Genomic DNA, 25,865 nt, shown 5'->3' on the forward strand with positions numbered 1-25,865 from the left:
TATACATACCACAGCTTCTTTTTCAAGTTATCTGTTGATGGACATTTAGATTGTTTCCATGTCAGCTATTGTAAATAATGCTGCTATGAACGCTGAGGTCCGTGTATCTTTCGAATTAGAGTTTCCTCAAGATAAATGCCCAGGAGTAGGATTGCTGGATCACAGGGTAAGTCTGTTTTCAGTTTTTTTGGGGGGATTTCCGTACTGTTTTCCATAATGGCTTCACCAAACTACATTCCCACTAACAGCATAGAAGGTTTCCCTTTTCCCCACACCATCTCCAACATTTACCACTTGTGAATTTTTTAATGATGTCCATTTTGACTGATGTGAGGTGATACCTAATTGTGGTTTTGATTACATTTCTCTAATAGTTAGTGATACTGAGCATTTGTTCATGTGTCTATCAGCCATTTGTATGTCTTTATTGGAGAAATATTTGTTGAGGTCTTCTGATCATTTTTGGATTGGGTTTAAATTGTCACTATATGCAGATGACATGATATTATATATAGAAAACCCTAAAGACCCACATAAAAACTACTGGAGCTGAGATATGAATTCAACAAGGTAGCAGGATACACAGTTAAGATACAGAAATCTGTTGCATTTCTTTACACTAACAATGAAATATTAGAAAGGGAACTAAAAAAAAAAACCTTTTAAAATTGGATCAAAAAATACTTAGTAATAAACCTGATCAAGGAAGTGTAATTTTTATATGCAGAGAACTATAAAACATTGATTAAGGAAGTTAAAGATGATTTAAAGAAATGGAAAGACATCCTGTGCTCTTAAATTGGAAGAATTAATGTTGTTAAAATGGCCATACTACCCAAAGCAATCTATAGGTTTAATGTTATCCCTATCAAATTACCCAGGACATTCTTCACAAAACTAGAACAAATAATCCTAAAATTTATATGGAATAACAAAAGACCCAGAATTGCCAAAGCATATGGAAGAAAAAGAACAAAGCTGGAGGAATAACCCTTCCAGATTTCAGACAATATGACAAAACTGCAGCAAACAAAACAATGTGATATTGGCACAAAAACGGACAGGTGTATCAGTGGAACACAGTAGAGAAATAAACCCACACATCTATTTATAGGTGACCCCATGGATACATTAACATTTAGTGATGAGAAATTAGATGGCATTATAGATCATTCAGCTCATTGCCACAATAATTCTTCTTTATTTATCCACTATACAAGGGTAATTACACTTTGGAATTTTCTTTGCCAATTTGGGAGAAGTTTTCTTATACATCAGAAGGCTCTATTTTCATACCGTCTATAGTAATATTTGTAATTACAATAGTGTTATAATCACTCTACCATCCACTGTGATTAAAGCAAGTTATGGAATGGATTTTAGGGAATGTTTCCCAAGATAGATATTTCTACTAGTCTTTTATCTTTAAGTTACAAATCTTTTTATTAACATTTTTCTCACTTCTATTGATGATTTCCTCAAAGTTTATTAAAAATTGTACCCAATAAATTAGCAGATTGTGGAATAATTAAGAGTCTAAATTGGAATCAAGAGACCAGGTTTACTTTCATACCCCTGTCGCTAATGCATTATAAAACTTTAGGAAAACCATTTAACCTGTAGGTGAGTGTACTTGTAATATCTAAGCTCTTTTCAAACTTAAAATTCTTTGCTATCTAAAAAAAAACCAGACCTCCTTTACATTGATATTGTAAAACATGTCTAAAAGATGTCTCAACACTGCAACATGACAAACGTGTAATCGTATCATAAATCATACTGTTTTCTCTATATTGTTCTAGATACAGATATGGCAGGGTGAATTGGTAGATACTCTTAAAAATTGTTATTGAAGTTTACCATGGAGGCGATCAGATAATAATCCTGCGCTTTCTGAACTAAAAGCTCAATCTTTTCTCACCCACTGAACTCTAAACTAGAGAGAAGTACTACTTCTTCCAAAGAGACAAGAAAACTGCATCAACAGTGGAATCACCATCACCCTGCTACAATTCCTACTGTCATGCTTATGTCAGATGCGACAAGTTTCAAAAAGATCTGTGCAACTAATATCTGCGTAGCGCCTCAAACTCTCCAGTCAATTCTAAAGCAAAGAAGAATAGAGGCTGTGATTTTTGTTTGATGGTGGGTAAAAATATGATGATACTAAGACAACATTATAAAGGAATAGAGCTAATAGGTACTTGTAAAGCAACTGGAGATTATGTGTAAAATTAGTTATTTGATATATGAGGTAAACAGATATTTGAGGGATTTATGGCCTTTATATATCTGGCACAAACAGTGGACTGATTATTCTCATATTAAGAAAGTGTTATTTTACAGGGTCCAAAAAGTCATATCTTATAATAATACAATCATTGAGAGTCACTAAGGTGATCTAAATCCTAAGATAGAATTCTGAAATCAAGGCTCTATTTTCAATTATTTTACTTACTATGCTGTATGTGATAATGGGGGCAATCTCTGAGACTCTGTTTATCTCCTGAACAATGCCTATGTTACAAAATAAGGAAATGAAATATGCTTATGGATATTGGAGATTATTGTGTGACCTTTATTTTCAGATCTAACTATACTTCTTTTAGTTTGTCATGGTGTTTTTATCTAATGCAATTTTGGGGGATAAACTTGGGAAAAAACACATAATTCCTGACTTCTTTGAAAGGTTATTGATTTATTAAAGGGACAAAGTTGATATGAAAGATAAAAAGAATATGAAATCTCCCCCAAACTCCAAACAAACTAAATCACGAGGAAGAAAGGAACTGACAAGACCAAAGTGTAACAAGTTTCTAGGTTTATAAGCAGATGATCGGACATCAGGGATGAGGAACAGTGGTCTTTCGAGCTTTAAATTTAGAATATCTTGATTCTTTTTCTTCTCTTAACTAGATCTAGGCATCTACAGTCAGATGAGTTAAGTATTACTCATGTATTCTTTGGCCTCCTGTCATATCTCCTCTAACCTTCACTCCTATATTGACAGATAGTTTTTACATAGTATTAGAATAAGTTCGCTAGAAATTTTCTTACTACTAACTTATATTTAGATGGTGACAACTTTTGTCTCATCAGATTAGGTGTTTTTTAGAATTTAATTTATGCTATTGCTAATTCAAGTAGCTTTCTACCATACATTTTGTACACATTAGAATAATACTAATTTGTGAGAAATACATTTATAGCTCTCTGAATGAGTAGTGAAATCTTTTAAAATATTGTGAGAAAAAAAATGCTGAGGGTTATCTGCAGAAACCATCCTTACTATAAAATTATTCCATATGAAATAGACATGAAATACTATGAGCATTTTCCTCATGATTATGTATATTATACATACACTTAATATTATTTATAAAGTATAGCTCTCTATACTGTATACATCTCATATTTATTTCTGGTGTTACCAATTATGTTTTATCTGTCTAGCTCTGGAGATATTACTGATTTTAGCACTACTCTTTCCCAAAAAGTGAGCTGAAGAATTTTTAAGTTATTAATTGTGATAATAATTACCTAGACTAGGCAAAAGGAACTATGCTTACACAATTTATTTGTATTTCTATCATGTCTGTCATTTAGCTTTCAACAAGTCACTTCAAAGGCAGCAGATTTTGATATTTGTATCTGGAGTTAATTATTGGAGTTGATAATTAAAGCTACATTAATTAGAGTGTAGAATGAGAGAGTCTGAGATAGACAGATAAGAGACAAAGAATCACTTGGGTTGATAACAGAAGTTACATAAATTGGAACTACAGTATGAGAAATGAAGAGAGACAAAGAGAGGAAGTGAGGGTAAGAGAGTTGCTTTAAGTTTGAAAGGCATCTCCAACAAAATAAATTTGTGTGTAATACTAAAGAATTTGGGGTCAGTCTTAGAACTAAAATATTTCTGTGAATCAGAATTTATGAAATGATCACTACATGCCCTAAATCCCAATATTTAATACAGAACTATTTCCCTATTACGTATATTCCAATTTTTATTCTGAAAGTATAAATTCTAATTGAATATTTTGAGTGTTAGTAATATTATAAACATGATCCAGGTAAAATCTTTCCTTTTTAATAAAATTAAAAATTTTCTTACATATCAAAGACTATTAGATTGTTGTGAATAATTAGGACCTATCTATACTGGCCTTTGGTTTCAGTCTTTTCTAAACTCATTGCAGTGTGAAGAATGTATCAAATTTTCTTCTAAGTAATATATGGAAATAGGTTGAAATCACATGGAAATATATATCAAAAATTAAACACATAGTTTACAGAAAATTTTAAGGGAGAAAAGTTTATTTTTGGTAAGAACAGGGAGCAATTTAGTTTTAATTCTTTCACTTATTATTTAGAAAATCAACCAGAGCATCAAGGATAGTTAAGAAAAAAAAAGTTTTTTATAAACTACATTCTCAGCAAAATTAAGACACAGAAAAGTCTCCAAATTTCATATTTGGTGAAAATATAGCCAAAAGGATAAGCCAGTCAGAAGCCCACGAAGGACGTCAAGGAAATACCTTGGGGAGGAAAAGTTTCTTTTGATCACATATTTCAGAAATCTTTAGCACATATCCATTTCCAAAAGAAAAGTTTCATTCTGATAGAAATCAGCAGTTAAGTGTAGTATTATCACTGTGGATAGAGAAGAAAGAAGGCACAAAAGTGCATGGGAGTGGCAAGAGGTGACTGATCTCATAAAGTCCCGGCCAAATACATAAAGTGCCTACTTTACATTTGAAGAAAGGGCTTTGTCTCTGGTGTCAGCGGCCTATAAAGAAATCAAAGAAAACCCAGGTTATCAGTAGAAGTCCTCATGAAATGGATTAGGTTTTAAAGGTCAAAAGAGGGGTGGCTACACAGAGGTGGCATGAGTTAAGGAGATAGTCCACCACTGTAATAATGGAGGAAGACATTAAACGGTAGAGCCTGAAAAGCTTCCCTCTTTCTGCACTTCCACTGAAACCCTCTGCTATTAGTGCAGGAAAATTAATTCAGTCCAACAAAAGTGCCAGAAAAAGAATACTCAAAGCTCCATAGAAGTAGTTATGGGCAAAATATTAAAATAATCTATAGAATAATCCTAAAGATTACAAAATATCACCAGAAAAAATCTTTCAACAACAGGAAAAACATCATGACATAATTCCAACATATTTTTTTCAAAATTAAGAGATTTACAAAGTAACACCAAAGGTAGACATGTAAAAACTCAAACAATAAACAGAAAGTAGAATCTGATTACTAGATAGCAGAGTAATGTAAAATGGATTCTGACAAAATAAAAAGTAAAAAGTAAGAATTCATAAGTAAAGAATAAATAAAAAGAAACACAAAAGAAAACAGACATGACAGAAAGCATGCGAGAACATAAAAGATAGAAAATTAACACAATGACCCAGATAAAGAAAGAAGAAGAATGTAGTAAGTTAGAGTGAAAACTATAGATACAGAATCTAGGAAAAGGCAATCTAAAGTATACGTAATTAGAATTCACAATGAAAAAAGAAAGAAAAACCACTCAAAATATAACTCAGGGTAAGTTTCCTAAATTAATCTAAATTTTGGGATGATTTGCCTACAATACAAACTGCAGCATGTGTAGGATGGCATCCAGCTCTCATCATATTGCCCCAGGAGGAAAGAATTGGGACAAAGGGAAAAGAATTCAGTTATTGTTGGGCATAAGTAATAATAATCTATCTCTTCCCCAGAAATCATGCCTATTTTCAGGATAATATAAATACATACATATATACATACATATATATATATACATATTTAAATCTTAAGTGTAATAGTGAAAATTATAAACTGAGTATGAATTCAGATTATTCAAAATAAATATATATTCAAAGAAATATTTATTTTTTTATTTAAATCTTATCAATTAGTGTTACAATCACCTCCTAATCACTCTGCTGCTGTTACCATAGGGAATTCTACCCTTGGGTCAGGAGAGTGGCCAAACACATGGCACCAGACACTGGACAGACAAGATCAACAACAGTTTATTAGTCACATGTATCCTAACTTAAGAATCTATCTAGAGCAATGTAGCATCTTATAAGACAAGTATTGAAAAATAAAGGTTTCTGGACTCTGGTCTGTCATGTAAAGAGCTTAGAAATCCTCATTCTATCCTAATGACACCAGCAAAAGAAACTTAAAGGAACAGAAAAATCAACAATGCTTCTTGGCTGTCAGAGAAGTGAGATTACAGGGCAAACTGATGTCACCAACAATTGGAGAAAGACAGGTGAATACAGAGAATCACAAATTACTGGAGGAGAAACCCACCAGCAGAAATCTCTGTGGGAAGAGTGTCAATGCAGGAAAACCAAATTGTAATTGACAAATTGCTGGAGTCTCATTGTAGACAATTCTGAGAATTAAAAACTCTAGGGAAGCCCAGTCAGAGAGAGCACCCACACTTTTGTAAGTTTTACCTCCAGGTAATTGACCAGGTTCCCACAGTGAATATCACAGAAAAATTCCATTCTGCTCGTGGCAGAAGGATGGGAAAATTAACCGTTTTGAAACTGGCCAGAAAAAGTTTTAATAGGACTTTCCCTCAAGAGAAACTGTTTCACTGGAGCTTAAGCCTTTGGGGTTAATTGACCTGGGGCAAGAGATGTATCTAAGTATGGCCTACTCTAGCCATCCTGTCCTAAGATAAAAGAAAAAAACAAGAACTGGGAAGTATTTGCAAATTTCAGAGTTTAGAGGTGTTGTCTAAGTACTTAGACTGAGACAAACATAGGACTACAGAATATGTCTTAAGTACAAACATTACTACCACACTACTGGAGGTCTATTAACCATCATTTAAAAAAAATAATACATCATTTCTGGTTCTTGAGTAAAAAGTTGCTAGGCATATGAAAAGGCAAAATAAATAAGTAAATAAACAAATAAATATACAAGTGAAAAAAATTAGAGCAAGTACCAGAACAAGGCATTGCGGAGATGTTGGAATTATTATCAGAATGAAAATTTTAAAAAACTATGGTTAATATGCTAAGTGCTCTAATGGATAAAGTAGACAATATGCAAGACCAGATGAGTATTATAAACAGAGAAATGGAAATCCCAAGAAAGACTCAAAATGAAATGCTAGGGATCAAAAACACTAAATAAGAATGAATGAAAAGGAGAATGCTTTTAGTGGTCTCATTAAAAGACTAGATTTGGTTGAAGGAAGACTCTGAGCCTGAGGAAATGTCAATAAATATTTGTAAAACTGAAAAATAAACAGGAAAAATACTGAAAAAAAAAGAACAGAGTATCCAATAACTGTGCAACAACTACAAAGTGAATAACCTATGCATTATAGGAATATACAAAGCAAAAAAAAAAAAAGACAGAGAGTAAGAGGAAGAAATAGAAGAAATATTTGAAACAATATTAGCAATATTGACTGAGAATTTACCCAAATTAATTTGAACAGTAAACCATAGACTGAGGAAATCCAGAGAACACTAAACTGGATAAATGCAAACAAAAAAAAAAGTTAAAAAAAATCTATCCCTAGACATATCACATTCAAGTTATAGAAAATCATGAAGAAAAGAATTTTTAAAAAGCGAGAGAGGGAAAATAAGCTGGCTACAGAGGAAAAGAAACAGGAATTGCATCTTACTTCTCCTTGGAAACTATAAAAGCAAGAAGAGACTGAACTATTTAAAATATTGGAAGAATAAAACTATTTAACGTATTGGTAGAAAAAAATGACCAACTTAGAATTCACTGGTGAATTCTACCAAACATTTAAGGAAGAAACTATACACAGTTTGCTATATGCCATAAGATAGAGGGCTCAGAAATACTTCCAAACTCATTCTAGGTGCTGGCATTATTCTAATCCCAAAACCAGACAAAGACACTACAAAAATAGAAAACTACAGACAAATATCTCTTCTGAACATAGATGCAAAAACTCTTATCAAAATAAAAGCAACTTAAATCCAACAATGTATGAAAAGAATCATTCATCATGATCAAGTAAGATTTATTTCAGGTATGCAAGGCTGGTTAATATCAAAAATCAACTAATGTAATCCACTATATCAACAGACTGAAAAAGAAAAATCACGGTTCATAACAATTGATGCAAAAAAGTATTTGAAAACATTAAACACCTATTTGTCGTTAAAAAAAAAAACTTCTCAGTAAATGAGTAATCAAAAGGAATTTCCTCAACTTGATAAAGAATATCTACAGACACCTACAGCTAACATCATAATTAATGCTGAGAAATGCAAAGCTTTCTCACTAAGATAAGGAACAAGACAAGGGTGGTGTTCCCTTTAGTATTCATTTCCAGCATCATACTGGAAATCCCAGGTAGTGCCATAAGACAAGCAAAGAAACTAAAATGTTCAGTGATGAGAAAAGAAGTAAAACTATCTTTGTTCACAGTTGGCATGATTGTCTATGTAAAAAATCCAAAAGAATCAACAAAGAAACTCTGGGAACTAATAAGAAATTATAGAAAGGTTGCAGGATACAAGGTTAATATACAAAAGCCAATTGCTTTTTTATATATCAACAATAAACAAATAAAATTGAATTTAAAATACACCACCATTTACCAGCCTCCCCAACCCAAAATGAGATACTTTGGTATAAATCTAACAAAATAAGTACAAGATCTGTATGAGAAAAACTATAAAACTCTAGATGAAGGATATCAAAGAACTAAATAAATAGAGAGATGTTCCATGTTCTTTGATAGAAAAACTCAATTTTAAGATGTAAGTTCTTGACAACTTGAGATATAGATTCATCACAGTCACAGTCAACATCCCAGCAAGTTATTTTGTGGATATTGACAAATTGGTTCTATTGTTTATATTAATAGTCAAAAGATCCAGAATAGCCAACACAACATTAGAGGAAAAGAACAAAGTTGCAGCACTGACACTATATGACTTCAAGACTTAATATAAAGCTATAGTAACCAAGACAGTGTGGTATTTGTGAAAGAATATACAGATGGACCAATGGAGTCTATTTGGTCAATAGATAGTAGAGAATCTAGAAATAGACCCCCCATACGTACATACAGTCAACTGACATTTAGCAAAGGAGAAGAGGCAATACTACAGAGCAAAGACAAAAAGATAGTAGTCTTTTTCATAAATGGTTTTGGAACAGCGAGACATCCAAATGCAAAAAGAAAAAAAAGAATCTAGACACAGCTCATAACCCTTCACAGATGTTAATTCAGAATGTAACAGAGGCTTAAATGAAATGCTAAACATAAAACTCCTAGAAGATAACATAGGAAAAACTCTAGATGATCTTTAGTATAGTGATTACTTTTTATATACAATACCAAAGGCATGATCCATGAAAGCAATAATTGATATGCTGTACTTAATTAAAATTAAATGTTCTGGTCTGTGAGAGAAATTGCCAAGAGAATAAGAAGCCCACCCACAGACTGGGTGAAAATATTTGTAAAAGATGTATCTGCAAGATGTTTTAAAATTTTATTTCGTATGTCTTTCACATAATTCTTGCTTTTACTTGGACTGTGTGTCTTGACTTAAAACATTTAAACCAAATTAGCTAATTATTTAAAAACACATTACAACTCACAAAAATAGACTTTAACAAATAGAAAGAAATACCATGTTCTTGGATAGAGAGATTCAACATGAGAAATATGTTTACTCCCTCAAGATAGAGTCTATATTATGTTTCCTTGAGTCCCTAAGTCATTAGGAGCAGTGTAGATATGTTCATTGATTTAACAGTTTAATTTTAATATTAAAGAGATTGGATGCTCATTGGAATAAATCTGTGGCATAGGAAATAAAAAGGGAAAGTCTTCAACTATCACCCACCCAACTTTGTCCTATTTGTAACAAATTTAATAATTCAATGTGTGTCATTACATATATTTCCCCTGCCCTTCTTTTGACTATTTTCTCTATTTTATGGAGACTAAAATACACACTTTTTTAAATTTATTAAATTGTCATCAAAGCGGTTTTGAGTTATTTTCTACATTTCTAAACTTCGTTCTTAAAAGAGAAGTTCCTATCATGAATTACCAATAAAGACAGTGGTTGCTTGTAGACAGATTAAACATAGAAATGTATTACTTCTCTTTATTGAGTGGTGTAGTGTTTCGCTAGTATGGCATAACTCTTAATCCAAAGATACCACTGGATTTATTTCCATTTAAAAAGTGTAATTGATTATAAAGAATAATGGTATGTGGTTTTCAATAATAAAGTGGTTAGGAGCACAGGCTTTCCAGTATGTGCACACTGACTTAAAGCCTGGTCCTGCCACTTAATACATGTGTGCCCTTTTGCATTTTAACCTTCCGGTGGGTCACTTTTTCCACATGTGAAATGGAAATGACTGTGGCCCCTACATCTAGGGGTTGTTATAAAGAATTACAGTGTAGAGTAAACGTTTAAAACACTTCGGCAATTTTGGAGGAATGGCCCGTTTTTTAAAATGAAATGTTTATATCTTAAGGTGTGAAAAAATATATATTTAGTCAGTTTGTCAGTGTGGATGATGAATACTTTGGTGGAGGTCAAATTAATAGTAATCAGGCTATAGACAATAAAATATTGAATTAACCCAAGTGAAGATGTGAATGGGATGTATAATAAATTATCAAAATTACCATACTTCAGACATTGCTGATTTCATTCTTGAGATTTAACAAAGGCTTAATTTTTGTTTATTTTTAAAGGAGCATGTTTAAGAGGGCTGAGGACAAAAGATGATCTGAAAAATATTGGTTGTGAATAGAGTGGGTGGAAGACCACATGCTGGGTATGTTTGCCAGAGCAGTGATGTGTTCTCTGTATACTTTTGTTCTTTTTGTCTTTTTGTTAATTTTATTGCAGAAGAAATAAAGAATGGTTAAATATGCATTTCTTTGCTATAATTCAGTATTTAGATGAGCTTCCATGTATCTATTCTGCTAAACAATTCAAGACTTAGACTGAGAGCAACATGTATAGAAAGATTATATCACTGAGAATTCATTTGATAATATTAAAGCATTCATTGACACTGTATGCAAATCATTATTATAGATATCTCTACAAACAGGCCAACGGACTTGGATTTATTTTTAATCCATATGATGAAAGGAGTTAAGTCTCTCTCCAAGCAGCTAATGTGATAATTGACTGTGTTAACGGCGGTATAAATTCCATAAAAAGGGAGTTGAATCTTCTGCTACATTTTGCTGACAAAACACCTTCTGGATTATTATACCTCCTTTCTTTTACTATTGACAATAAATAATTATTTTAAAGGAAAACCAGCATAATAGCAATTATTTGGACATAAAAAAGGAGATTCAAAAATTTTTCAAGCCTCTTCAAATCTTTGTCTGCTTTGTGAAGTTGAGATTAAATAATAGGTCTTTGTGATCACAGGTGGTTAACAGTAGCTCAAGATTAATAGGTGGAGTTCAAAAGTAGTAATATTTTGGTAGGATATCAGAATGGACTTTCTAATAAATTTCATGTCAACAATCAGATTAATTGCACTAAGAGGTAGTCTCTTGCTACCAGAAGTATTTAATCAGAGGCCAAATACCTAATGTTTGGAGATTCCCCAAGTATTTATTTTAAAAAATAAGATAAAATCAATATTATACAAAGAATAAGATAATAGATATCTTTCTAAATTGTGTATGTACTCACTAGTAAATGATTATTAAATTATGGATTTTATGTATTAAACCACCTTAATAAAGTGTATGATTGTTATGTTAAATAGACAGATAATTCCATTGCAAGACAAAATTCTAAATTTTTAGAAACATTGGAAAAAGTGAGCATTAACTTAAATTTCAAGGGAAAGTAACAATTTCCCTAGTAAATCCTTTTATGGTTATGCATGTTATGCATGTCTATACATATATCTATCCACATATCTATGTTTCATCATATTATAAACATCCTTTAAACTGCTATAAAAATATGAATCATGGTAGACGCTTAAAGTGAAAGAGTCAGTGAACTTGTTTATCTATTCTACATTTTGAAATACCAGTCTCTCCCTTCCCACCCCCGCCCCCTTGGCAACCACAAGTTTGTATTCTATGTCTATGAGTCTGTTTCTGTTTTGTATTTATGTTTTGTTTGTTTGTTTGTTTTTAATTTTAGATTCCACATATGAGCGATCTTACATGGTATTTTTCTTTCTCTTTCTGGCTTACTTCACTTAGAATGACATTCTCCAGGAGCATCCATGTTGCTGCAAATGGCATTATGTTGTCAGTTTTTATGGCTGAATAGTATTCCATTGTATAAATATACCACCTCTTCTTTATCCAATCTTATGTTGATGGGCATTTAGACTGCTTCCATGTCTTGGCTATTGTAAATAGTGCTGCTATGAACATTGGGGTGCAGGTGTCATTTTGAAGTAGGGTTCCTTCTGGATATAGACCCAGGAGTGGATTCCTGGCTCATATGGTAAGTTTATTCCTAGTCTTTTGAGGAATCTCCATACTCTTTTCCACAGTGGCTGCACCAAACTACATTCCCACCAGCAGTGTAGGAGGGTTCCCTTTTCTCCACAGCCTCTTCAGCATTTGTCATTTGTAGATTTTTGAATGATGGCTATTCTGACTTACACACCACATTATTGAAAATGTTCTTGTAAATTTTCCCCAAAGATTCTTTTCCAAATAGTATGGCCAACTGTATGTCATTGTGTCATGACTTAACATCTAACAGATTTTAACACCCTTGAATACACCATCCGTGACACAATTTCTTCATTTGACTTCTAGAACAAACCACTAACTTGATTTTTCTCTGATCTCCCTAGACACTTCTAAGTTTCTCTTGTGAAATTCTTCTCCTCTTATAGATCTCTTTATGTTTGTGTGACTCAAGGATTAGTCCTTGGCTTTCATCCTGTGTTGGTACTGGTAATTTCCTGTTTCACATACTAGCTCTGATTTTGCCCATGGGTTCCAGACTAAGTATATGTCTTTACTTGAATTCTTCACCTAAAGGATACTTAAAAAGGAAATCTTACTTCCTTCTTTCAGCCCAGACCTTTTCTCCCAGTCTTGCTCATCTCTGCATTATATATTTTTGGTGATGCTTCAGTCCTAGAACCAAACATTATTCATCACTTTCCCTTACCTCTAGTACCCAATTCAACAAGCCTTTTTTTGATCTACCTTCAAAATTTATCTCTAAAAATAAAATATGTTTATTTGCCTCTCAAGACTTTTACTCATACCTTCCAGGTCTAGATTCCCTCATCTGTAGCCCAGACTAACATAAGGCATTTATGAATTGCCTACTTCCAGTCTTATTCTCCTATGGTCTATTCTCCACTCAGCAATTCAAGAAGAGGGAAAATTAAACATATTTCCCCAGTTCTTCTTGCTCTAATATCATTTGCTTTCGTTTGCTGAGTGATAATCAATTCTATTCCTCATCTATCAGAAATGTGCAGTACACAAATTAGTCAGGACTTACATTCCAGTTATATCTCCCCGTTTTTAAATAATAATAAAAATACACAAAAAATTCTTCTGTTTTAGAAAATGACAGGTGGTTCTTATTTAATCTTACCTAATTTCCATCTTTTTAATCACTCATTCAAAGATATTCATTGTAAATATTACCTTATACTTATCTATGATTTTTTGGTCTGTTACTTTCATCTATATATTTATAGCAAGTAAAAAAATCAGTGACATCTAATTTTAGGGATATTAATTTTCACATATAATTTATAATATATAACTATATAGCAACTGGTTTTAAGCTATTTTATAAAAGACCTTTCACAGAATATTATGGTAGTTTGTTTCTCTGCTTTATAATCATATTCACTACTTAAAATTATTTCCTTGAAGAAGTTCATGAGGCAAAGAAATGTTTCATTGATGTCAAGACTGATGGAAATGGGAGATATAAAACAGAATCACCACACCTTTCTTAAGAGATACAGATAAAGTCAAGTAACTGGTTCTAGGGCACAGAATCAATGGGAGATGAACCTGTGAATCCTTAGTTGCTTGTCTTTGACAATTGCCTGTACTCTGAAATTGAAAATATTCACTGAATTCCTGAATCATGTCCCTATATCCATTTTTATAGACGAAAAAACTGAGTCTCATACAGGAGAGGTCAGCAGACCAGGATGACAAGAAAGCATGTAACAGAGTTAAAATCATGTGAGTTCTAGAAATGTTAACAGGATGTATTTTATGTGATACTCTGTTTAACAAAAACAGTTATGATCCTGTCCTTCATAAAAATGGGTTTAGTAAACATTAATATTAAATTCAACTATATTATTTCAATAAAGTTTAATCTCAAAAATTATTTTAAGAATTAAGGAAGTTGAATAAAGGCAGGAAATCATTGTCCTTAATCATATGTTTCCTCACTTTCATTTTTATAAATAGTTATTTCAGGTGGTTGTTATTATTGAATCACTAAATATAATACAACCTGATAGACCAATGACAAATTTAATTACAGAAGGACTAGTTTTAATTAATAACCTTTTCATGTTTATTGAATATGGAAATAGTCCTGGATATGTTTCTGGTAACAAATATAGTATCTTAAAATCTAAGAATGTCAGAGTTGAAAGTTATCTGCGTTATCCAGGCATCTTTCAGTTGCAAGTGATAGAAACTCAATTCAACGTGGCCTAAGAAAGAATGATTTAAACACACACATACATACATGAAATTTATTTGATGGGGACTGAGTAACTCACAGGATTCAAGGCAGCACCTCAGAAAGTGGGGCAGCCTTTAGGTCTCTCGGAACTGCTCACCCAGGGGATTGTCTGCATCTCTTTTCTGCCTTAATTCTTGGTGTTCATGCACTTTCTTGTATTTTTCAGCATAGTTTCAGGTAATTTTTGAGTTATTCTCTTAAAAGCTCTATACCAGAGAGAAAGGATAATACTTTCTCTGCCATCGCAGGAAGAAAAATTCCATGGATGAATTCCAGTGGTTACAGGAACTACTTTGATCCATTTGTCCAGGGCTTTGGTCACTATAGTTTCTCAACATTGGTAACATCACCAGTCCTAAGTGATCAGGAGAGTAAGTTCTATTGATAGAAAATGGAGAATACAGATTTGCCAGAAAAAGGTAATAATCACAGGTTACCCCTTGGTTGCCCAACACACATGACTACACACATAAATGTATTTTTCCTTACTATAATTTTTGAAGAATGTCCTCTCCCCCATTTTATTGTGGTTATCCAGTTTACAGTCATGAACAAACCCCTTCACAATGATATTTAATGACTGCTTTGGAAATTGAATCAACAATATATCTGCTCAATGTGAATTCCACCCTGAAATATCTAGAAGTGGTCGATCATAATACCACAACCTAGCAAAAATGTACACATACATATAAACCACAGAAACTGTAAACATTCTAAAATCTATGTAGAGAAAATAAGAAGAAATTCTATCTTATGGTCCTTAGAGATCAAAGCTAATATAACTTAATGAACAGAATTTTGCAAGTACTGCTATGTGTTGAGTGATTCCCTTGGTCAAACTTTATGTCTGAGAAAATTCCCTTTCCCTAGAGTTTTGAGGGGACACATGAAAGTGGAGCACTGGGGAACAAGTACAAGAAATCAAGCATTCCAGTTTTCTGTCCTTTTCTATCAGGTCCCTATAGCAAAGCTCTCCTACAGTGTTCTCAGAAAAGAACATGTGTACTGAGCTATTTATTCCCTCAGTCTTCAGGTGGCATGGCAGAAACAAGAACTGTGGAAACTTTGGGCCAATGTCTGACTTTCTTTAAGATGTTTATGTAGTGACATAAACATATACAATTTTCTAGGCATTTGATGAAATAAAATATATGTAACTATTATTTGCATATGTATTATGTATCTCTGTGTGTGTGTGTGTGTGTGTGTATGTATACACATTACTCCAAAGCTACAAGTTAGTTGAACACATATTTTAAAACTGAAAATTCACGTAACAATCATTTAAGCAGTTGAATTGCCAGAACATAACAAATATGGTTGTCTTCCTAGACCGAGATGGAGAAATCCTCATTATCTACACCCTCCTCTTAATTTGGTCAGTTTCACATTTAAAAGTCCTTCATAACACTCCATACCAAATGCTAATTTTATGTTAGCTCAAGTTGCAATGATTGTAGACAAGAGAAACTGATGTGAGCTAACAATAAAAATGGGATTTATGGTAAATATGTGGAATAATTGTAGGAAAAATGAAGAAATTAGAGAAGTTTTAGTGAATATAGGGTCTGAAATCTGGGACCTGAAACTAGATCATCAGGTAATTGAGAGTCTATCTCATTTGAGGAACACAAATAAGGACAGGATATGAAAAAATTTAAAAAGGAATTAGTGAAAAACAAATTCAAAGAATAAGTAAATACCAGATTATGGTAAACTGGGTGTTGTGCTAAGTAAAATTTGACAACTTTTCCATATGAGAGAGAAAACACCTAGCTTGCATTTCATTTTTCATAATCTGTCCTTGGATGTATTATGTCCCAGGTTTTCACAAGTGTCCTCCTATATCCAAATGTGCCACACGTTGAATGACCGCTTGTTAGGAATGAGGCAAACAAGGGCAACAAAATTAAGGGCTTTTAAAACTTTTCCATTTCAATACTGAAATACAATTGAAAATGGAGCTGCTGAGTAAAGTTATAACCAGGTAGTGCCAAAGGAGAATAATAAATGATCTTAAATCTTTTGATTCCTACGCTGTATTCTTCATGCTCTTTCATGAATAGGCATTTTGTTAATAAGTTGTTTAGCCGTGACTTGAAAACTGAACACATAAAGTATAATTTTTGAGCTGTTATTACCTTCAGTCTGATTTTCTACTTAATTTTTCCTTAGAAATTTTATGATGAACATTTGTATTTATCTTCTCCAAAATCCCTTTGGAGTGGAACTAAACAGCACTTTCAGATAGCAGGACTGTGAGCTAACACAGAGGCCCTGTGTAATGCAGTTAAATCCTATGGCATACTTACTTAATGCAGTTAAGTCCTAAGGCATACTTACTTAAAGTAATAGAAATTTCCAAAGATCACAAGACTGACCAAATTTTGTCTCTCCGAACTCTGCATATACCAGAAATGGAAAATTCTGTCTTCAGAGCTACATGAAAGCTAGAAATCTCTTAGATATCCTGGAGTAGAGCCACAAAGTGACTTAAGTTTGAGAGGTAGTTCTGAAGTGAGTGCTTTGTTGCACTAGCAAGTGACAGAGTGCAAAGTCTTCCGAACAGACAGAAAAATGGGTAAGAAAAGAATTATCTTCTTGTAAAAAGAATCCTTGCCAATTGGATTTGACTCAATCTCCCATCAGGAGAACCAGCTGAGGGAGCTGTTACAATTTTATCTTAATGTAGACAAGAGTGTTGATAAACACTTGAAGGTCTGAAAGAGATTAACAAATAAGTAAAACACTGCTTGACCAAACTGTATCTCTTCAATAAGAAAATAGCTATAACTCCACCAAAAGAAAATCAATTCTAAAAATATGCTAATAGAGTTCTTTTTATTTTGGAAATATGAAAATGGACATTTCAAAGTGTACATTATTTTGGAAATAACAAATATTTGTAATAAAGATGAGTAAAAGCCAACAGTTCAAGATAATAAAAATCAAGGAAGAGTATTTAAGGCATTTTGAAACTGGGGGAAATAATCTAATGCAGAGGCCAGCCAAAATTGTTGGGAAAAAAAGGTGTAGTTTACAAGAACCTCGATTGTGAATGTTTAGATATCTCAATTATGTTATCAAAATGTAGTGAAATATTGAAGATCTGTGTACAATAAAATGGGCCACTTTTATTTTTGATTTATAGAATCAGTATCAATCTGATTTGAAAAGCATTATCTATTTTGACATTTTCACCTAATTGCTAAAATTTCAGTGGTATCCAGAATAATAAAATCAAGTTGAAAATACACATCCAATGGATTTGGGGGGAAGGCACATTTTTGGCAAGGTTGTTTTCAGTAATTATTTGTAATTTTTAGTCTTGTCATCTGTGCTGAGTCAGAGCTGAGCAATCAACATGAGCTGTTATCATTAGTTTTTCCTTGTCTCCTATTTTCCATGTGGCTTTTAAATATGGAGCTACAACATTTGGTTAATGGGTGTCTCTTATATAAAGTTACTGATTTGCCTATAATTGTCATCTGCTTAATAGTTTTCTTTTTCTGTTATGTTTTTTCAGAAACATTAACTTTCCTCAGTTGTTAAGAGAGAGCAGTAGCCACCTATAAACATGATTGTCATTAAGAACTCAAAGCCTTAGTACAGCAAAAATATATGTCAATGTATGCATTGCAGGAATGGACGAGAGCCACCTGGACTATGAATTAATGACACGAAAACAGTGGAGATGGACATAGTTAAGAGAACTTACAGAAGCCTGTAGTTCCTTAATACTCCTTATTTTAAAAAAGTCTTATTTACTTCCGAGATGCCAATCTATATGTGTATATATTTTTCATTTTCCAATTTTTATATTTTTCTATGCTCTGGAATAGTTTAAGCAGCACTGGAATTATTTGTTATTTAAATCTTGATAGCACTTATCTTTGAAAAGAAACCTTCAACTATGGATCCTGTACACAATGCTGTATACCATTTTCCAGTTTTTTTCTATGCTCTGGAATAGTTTAAGTAGCACCAGAATTATTTGTTATTTAAATCTTTTTTTTAAATTGAAGTACAGTCAGTTAAAATGTGTTAATTTCCAGTGTACAGCACAATTGCCCAGTCATGCATATACTTACATATATTCATTTTCATATTATTTTTCGTTAACCTTTCAGTATCAATCTATAATTTTCATTTAATATATCCTGACAGAGTAACAACCCTAGGACCAAACTGGTGCGACCATATATCCCGATTTGCCCAAAACAGTTTGATTCACTTCTTACTATGCAATTATGAGAAGGACCTCTTCACTCCAAAAATGCTCTGGTTTGGAAATAATGTACACAGTCATCTTGTCCTCCAGTGTGGATGATCTTTTCAAACTCAGTTCCCATCATGATTAGGATCATTCACCTGGCATTACAGCCTATTTTGTAAGAGATTCCTTCCTTGGGCTGTTAGACCTGTTAATGCAATCTCTGGAACTCATACCTAAAAGTTGTACCTAAAAGTTGTATCTATCATGTGGTATTATCATTATTTAGTTTGGTTTACTGTGATAGATCCTGTAGGTGTTAGAATTGGTGTAGGCTGTGTATATAAGTAACAGCAATATCAACAATAAATCATATATTTAATTAGCTGATATTGCAGGGTGCATGGAGGTAGACAGCAGCTTTATGATGTCACCAATAATCCAAATTCCTTCTGTCTTTCTATTCTACTATACATTGCTTTACCTTTTTCTGGTTACACACTTGTTACCTCATGTTTGAAAGATGAGTGTTATAGTTCAGGCTTCGTATCCATGCTCAAGGCAGAAGGAAGGGCAGAATGATGCAAGCAACTGCTCTCTTCTTTCCTTTTGTTAATGACGGGAATTCACTGGCAAGTTTGTAGTCAGTCTTCCTTCTATGTCTCATCATCCTGAATTAGAACACTGGACCATCCATGTTCTGTACAAGTGGTTGTAATTGCAAATTTCTGGCATTTAACATGTATAATAGGAGGTAGTAAAACTAAATCGGGTTACAAATGTCAGTTAGGCACTGTGTCTTTCACAGTACTTTATATATTGCATTGATCCTGTGAAAAATAATCTGGTAGTATTTGATTTTAAGTTGAAAAATTACTTGCAGTATAAATTTGTCCCAATCCATTCAATCCATCAACTATTGTTTGACATTTACATTGTTACCAATATTATTACAATTCAGTAGCATTGCTTATTTGTTAGAATAAATTTTGATAAGTAGATCTATAAGGATAAAGGATATAACTAAATTTATGCATTGTATACTTGTTGAAAAATTGCCTCCAGGAAATGGTCCATTATAACCTATACCATACATGATCAGCAAAAATAATATTAATAATAAAAATATAACAATCATATAATATTTAGTATTTATCATATTGTTGTTGAAGTATTTTTATATGGTAATTCATTTAATCCTTACAAAGCCCAATTTTCTCAAATAATTTATAGAAAAATGCACAATTTCTTTTTATCACTGTACATAATATACTAAATAGTCACTTATATTTAGATTGTTTTTATGGTTTCTATAGTGCTGTACTAATGCATCTCTATATTCTAGAAGTATTACTATACTGTGCTAATACGGTATTTATGTTTTGGTATGTAGAAATGAAGTTCACTCCATTTTCTTTCTGTTTTTAAATCTGAGGGTAAAGTGATTTATTACTCAGTCTTTTAGATATTACTGTATTTCAGTTCTAGAATTTGCATTTTGCGTTAATAATAGTTTATATACTTCTGTGCTGAGATTTCATCTCTTTTCCTTCACTGTGCATATTCACCTTTATTCTTTTCTTTTTTTTAATTGGAGTATAGTCAGTTACAATGCACCAATTTCTGGTGTACAGCACAATGTCCCAGTCATGCATATATATGTACATATATTCATTTTCATATTCTTTTTCATTTAAAGTTATTACAAGATACTGAATATAGTTCCCTGTCCAGAAGAAAGGTTTTTTTTAATCTATTTTTATATATAATGGTTAACATTTGCAAATCTCGAACTCCCAAATTTATCCCTTCCCATCCCCTTTCCTCTGATAACCATAAGATTGTTTACTACGTCTGTGAGTCTGTTTCTGTTTTGTAGATGAGTTCATTAGTGTCCTCTTTTTTCTTTTTTCCCTTTTGTTAGATTCCACATATGAGTGATATCATATGGTATTTTTCTTTCTCTTTCTGGCTTACTTCACTTAGAGTGACAGTCTCCAGGTCCATCCATGTTGTTGCAAATGGCATTATTTTATTCCTTTTCATGGCTGAGTAGTATTCCATTTTATAACTATACCATAACTTTTTTATCCAGTTATCTATTGATGGACGTTTAGGTGGCTTCCATGTCTTGGCTATTGTATATAATGCTGCTATGAACATTGGGGCTATCATTATGTTAGATAATTTGGGGTTTTTTACTGGATATTGTAATGCTGTGTTGTGGAAACTCTGAATTTCCTTATATTTTTGTCAAGGAATATTGACTTGTCCTAATGATTGGATACAAAATGCATAAATGTTCGCTTAGATGGTAATTCATATTTCAGTTCATTTATTTTGTCTTTACTTGGGTTGCTTGTGTCTTTGCCACATGTGTACAGGTCCGGATAATCTACTGATTTGAGTAGAATTTATTCATATAATGCTGAGTTTGCCTACCTGCTAATTGTCTTTTAGAGATTCTGCTCTTTTTTAAGTAGGTATACTTGCACTGATTTCTGAATCTGGTCTTTTAAACCATAAACACAATGAGTTTTCTAACAGAAGTTTTGTCTCCAGTATCAGAGCCTGCACTCAGACTAAAATAATAAAAATGGGAAACTCACCCGTCTTCCAGATTTCCATTCATTTTCATAATCTGCTTGTTTTCACTCAATGATGCCTTTAGGCAATTATTTGTTATATTGTATCCAGAGTTTATAGTTCTTATCTATGGGAGTATTGATTCAGTAAGTGCTTACTTAGAATTACCAGATATGAACCTTCTTTTGTACCCAATAATTTAAGGAGAGCTTCCAAGAGTTAACAAGTCCATTTATTTTCTCCAAAGTTATAATTTATAAGTCTAAATAGCTATAGCCTTCTCTGCTGCCATCACTTCGGTTATCCTCTTCTCTCTCTCTCTCTCTCTCCTCTCCCTGCATATATATGTGTATGTATAATTTTAAAATTGTCTGTTTAAATTGAATATGGTAGGCAGTTACTTCCTCTATCCTTTATTCTGCTGAGATGGGATGCTCCAATAGTATCATTTATGGAAGTTAGAAATATCTACTAGATCTGAATGTGGATCTGAATTTTATTTCCCATCTGGATTCTAATTAGGTAACAGGTTTGCTGGTCTTCTCCCTACGTATATTTGAGCAAAGAGGAACGAGATTGAGAAGAGATAATAGGAGGGAAAGATTGACAACAGTATAGCTGACTGTATTTTGATTTGTCAGATATGAGTGAGTTGTCCATGGATGGGTTGGACACAAGGGGAAAGGAGTAGAACTGTCTTGCTGCTCTGCACCATAGTGCTAGGGGTAGAGCTGAAAGATTGGACCAAGTAAAGCAATAGTTAAACTTTCATTTCAGAGAACTATGCACAGAGGAGGTCCCATAGGACCTACAAAAAATTCACAAATGGGTCCCATGAGGGAGACAGCATTTTAATTTCTGTTAGATACACAGTATTGAGAGCCAGTAAGAAATAGCCAAATACAACAAGAATGAAATCTTCACAAGAGATCTTAAAGGACCAGCAAAGAAAGATCCTGTAGAACGTAGACGAACGAATTTACTGAAGAACGCTAACAGTTTCAGTTTTAAATTGTAATTATTGATTCCTGAAAACAATCACATATGCATACTTTTATTATGCATATTTGACAGCTTGGTGTGGTTAATATAGCCATGGTACCAGTAAGAAAAACAGGAGTTACATGGTTTTGTGAAACTCAAATAACTAATCTTAGTTTTAATTTCCTAGATTTCTTCTTCTTCCACATAAAATAACAGTAGCAAGTCTCATAAGTGTAAAAGTATTGTAGACATTTAGAAGTGAGAGCTGCCATGTGCCCCAGGGAAATTAAGGGAAGCTCCAGAGAAGGTGGTATTGAAATGCACTGGGAGTGAGAGACAGGGTTTCTAGCTAAGAATAAACACTGAGTGAGGGAAATGTCATTATCAGAACCTATGTGCAAAAGATAAAGGGTGAGAAATTTATAGTCATAAAGAAATGATAAATCAGAATAGAAAGGCATTATGGTGAAAGGAAGAAATGGCATATCAGGATAGAAGGCTTTGAGTGCTAAGTAGAAAGCATCTTGTAATGCTTTCTTGGGTTTTGTGACTTTAAAGAATTTAGCTTAACAGCGATGGTATTATTTTATCATTTTAAGATGGAAAATCAGTGTTATAATTCAGAATATTATATGAGTGAAGGAAAATAAGCTCATTCACACAGGTCATATGATATAAGCCCAGTGATTTCTGTGGATATGATAGAGAACTATATGTATGTGTTCATAGGGTTGAGTGACCCTCTCAAAGGAAAATAAACTTATTGCAAAGGAAAAACATGTGTATCAATTTTTTCAAACAATTTTGAGAAAACATAAAGCAGACAATATATAAGATAGAATATTTAAGGGAGAAGTGACCTATAATGTGCACAGCATAATAATATACAACACTAGAAGGGAAGTAGACTTAACAGGCATCTATTGCACCCTCCCTCCAACAACAACAGATTACACATTCTTTTCAAGTGTTGTGAAACACTTCAGAGTAGATCTTATCTGGTGCCAAAAAACGTATCTTAGTAAGTTAGAAAGAATTGAAATTATACAAAGTATGTTTTTTGATCTCAATGGAATGAAATTAGAAATTACCAACAGTAGAATATTTGGCAAATTAACAAAACTGTGACAATTAAACAACAACTTAAATAACCAGTTGGTCCAAGAAGAAATCACAAGAGAAATTAGAAAATACTTTGAAATGAATTAAAAAGAATACACTTTCCAAAACTGTGCTGGTGCAGCTAACCTAATACTCAGATGGATATTCATAGTTGCAAATATTTATAGTAAATAAGAATAAATATCTCAAATTAATAATCTGTAATCTGCTTTTGAATAGGAGTGTATTTGATTGTTCTCCCACAGAGAATTGCACCTAGAATTACTTATTTTCTCCTCATCTTCGGACAGTATGCCTACCCAATTGCCTCATACACTTTGTAGTTATATGTCTTGGTAGCCTAAATTAATAAGGAATGGATGAAATTTTGTTCATTTACCAGGCCTAATCTAAGTGACCATTAAAGATCTTGCTCAGCTTCTCTGATAATTGTAGTTCACTTTTCAGTATTATGTGATATACATTTGTAAAGAGTACTTGGGTTTTACATAAAATGTATTTTAAAGATGGAAATGTATGCTAAACATCTAAGCATCACAATGAGAGTCTTATGTAGCATGTCTTGCTTTTCTATTTATTTGCTTCTTCTTTCTTTTTATATTGAAGTATATTCTATGTACAATTTTATATAATGACAGATACGCAATATAATGATTTACAATTTTTAAAGTTTATACTCCATTTATAGTTATTCTAACAATTACTTGTTTTTTAATACTGCTGCATCTGGCTCTTTCATAGCATTTTATTCCATATTGGTATGGTGATTATCTTGATTTTCACTGAGAATAGATAGTATTGAGCAAAACCTGTCCATAATTTTATGTGGCTATTTTAATGTTTTTTTGCCTTCTAAAGTTTGTCAAGAATGAAAGCTAAGTAATGTTTAAAAGCATGCCTTTCCATTTGATAGATATAATTGAAATACAGCTGCATGACACAAATGACAGAAAAGATGGGTAACTGCAAATCTGTATTTTACATTATAAATATGGGTTTTTTCAAATAAATGACCAATGTATTATAGATACTCATGCATGATTTTGGAATTTAACTTTGTTTCTATGTGAAGAGGATTTTAGAAAGTGTGTCGGCTTTAAATATCTTCTTGAAGGCTGTGTTTGATTTTGACACAGATTTTTTTAAAGGATTACTCTAAACAATTTTGAAATCAATAAGTAATTATCATGGTTCTTTCCAATCAAATAAATATTGACTTGGAGAAGATACATGCTTTTTTTCTATTTCTGGGAAAGAATGCTATGATTGCCAGTTGCCATCATTTCACGTGAAATAAACTCAGTTATTTGTTAAATGAAGTGATAGCATAACATTAAAAAGAGATACACACTGACATTAATATATTGTTTTGCTAGGAGTTACAACAGCCTATACTGGCTTTTTTTTAAAACCTGGTCTTTGCATATCAGTTTGTAAGAGATATATTCTGACACTGTATTAGTGTGTTTATTTGAGGCATTAATACCAAAGCCTGACAGCATTAGCTCTACTGTTTATGTCACTATAAAACTGGCTTTTAGTGATAACAATTAGTAATGTTAAGTCTAGATATTATAAGGAGTAGTACTGATTTTCCGCAGTAAAGTTCACTTAAAGTGACATTAATGAACAATAGTGCCATCGTGCTTTATGGTATCAAGCAATTCCACTGTAAGAGAATAATGGTTATCTTGAATATTCTAATCTCACAGCTAAACTTTACATTCATGATACATGATAATTCATGTCACAATGATTCAGACTTTTCTGACCTAAAGTTGTGAAGAATTTCTTTTTAAGCAAATGTATTATGTTATAAACTTTAGAACTTTTTGCATAATTGGAATAAATTTTTTTAAAATATTTTTTATTCTTCTAAATTTTTTGGATATTTATATTCTGGTTAGGATTTGAAACCACAGCTTTTGCATACCTATGGATTATTTTGTGTATAAGTCATTTTATGATGATATTATAGCCTATAGTTTAAATGAAAATAATTCAAATATGAGTTCACTTATAGCCCGTAGTATCTTCATACTATAACATTTGAAGTTATGGGTGCTTAATTACTTTGTTGTAAATTGATATGCAGTTAACACTGAAGTAACAAATAAGTTGAATTACTATTCACCTACTACATCTGTCAAGATTAATTAGGATATAGTCTGTTATTCAATAATCCAAAAATCTCAGATATAGCACACCAAAGACTATTACTTGCT

At 32.5% G+C, this 25,865-nt stretch overlaps 1 long non-coding RNA gene across 1 annotated transcript; it reads left to right on the plus strand.

The window, feature by feature from the left end:
* Nucleotides 1-1,958: 1,958 nt before the first annotated feature.
* Nucleotides 1,959-10,926, plus strand: LOC140700147 (uncharacterized). Its single transcript, XR_012078400.1, has 2 exons — nucleotides 1,959-2,145; nucleotides 10,745-10,926. It is a non-coding gene; the product is annotated as an uncharacterized lncRNA (long non-coding RNA).
* Nucleotides 10,927-25,865: the final 14,939 nt, after the last annotated feature.

Source organism: Vicugna pacos, chromosome 2 (assembly GCF_048564905.1).
Source record: "Vicugna pacos chromosome 2, VicPac4, whole genome shotgun sequence".
Classification (NCBI taxonomy): Eukaryota; Metazoa; Chordata; class Mammalia; order Artiodactyla; family Camelidae; genus Vicugna; species Vicugna pacos.